Below are 967 nucleotides of genomic sequence, written 5' to 3'. Positions count from 1 at the left end.
CCGTCTCCCCACCTCGCATCCCCCTTTTTACTTGTAGGAACATCAGTTTTCCGTTGAGTGAAACGATGTGATGGAAGTGCATACGTATGCAAGCATTCCTAACATATGCAAACGTGCACACAAGCATGCACACGAACATGCAGATATGCAAATATATACATACACATATAAATTCATACACACACACACACACACACACACACACACACACACACACACACACACACACACACACACACATATATATATATATATATATATATATATATATATATATATATATATATATATATATGTATATATATATATATATATATATATATATATATATATATATATATATATTATATAGCATATATGTATATACATATACATATACATACATACATACATATATATATATATATATATATATATATATATATATATATATATATATATATATGTATATATATATATATATATATATATATATATATATATATATATATATATATATATATATATATATATATATATATATATATATATACATGTATATATATATTATATAGCATATATGTATACATATACATATACATACATACATATATATATATATATATATATATATATATATATATATATATATATATATATATATATATATGTATATATATATATATATATATATATATATATATATATATATATATATATATATATATATACCTACATATATGTGTGTGTGTGTGAACGCGTGTGTATCCTCACATTTGTTCACAATTCTGTCGGTCACTTGACGAACCACAGGAAAAATGAGTGAGGGTAAGTCTCCACTCCTAAATGTTTTCCTGATCCACTCGAATGTGGAGTTTGCTCAATTCGAGTTCGAGGATTGGAGAGAATGAGCAATTTGAAAGGTTCTGAATCGCCTTTGCTCGGCTTTTTATGCAAACTTACCATAAACACACACGTACACAAACAT

This window comes from Penaeus vannamei, chromosome 22, assembly GCF_042767895.1.
Source record: "Penaeus vannamei isolate JL-2024 chromosome 22, ASM4276789v1, whole genome shotgun sequence".
In the NCBI taxonomy this organism is placed as follows: Eukaryota; Metazoa; Arthropoda; class Malacostraca; order Decapoda; family Penaeidae; genus Penaeus; species Penaeus vannamei.
Note: the sequence above shows the minus strand (reverse complement) of the source record.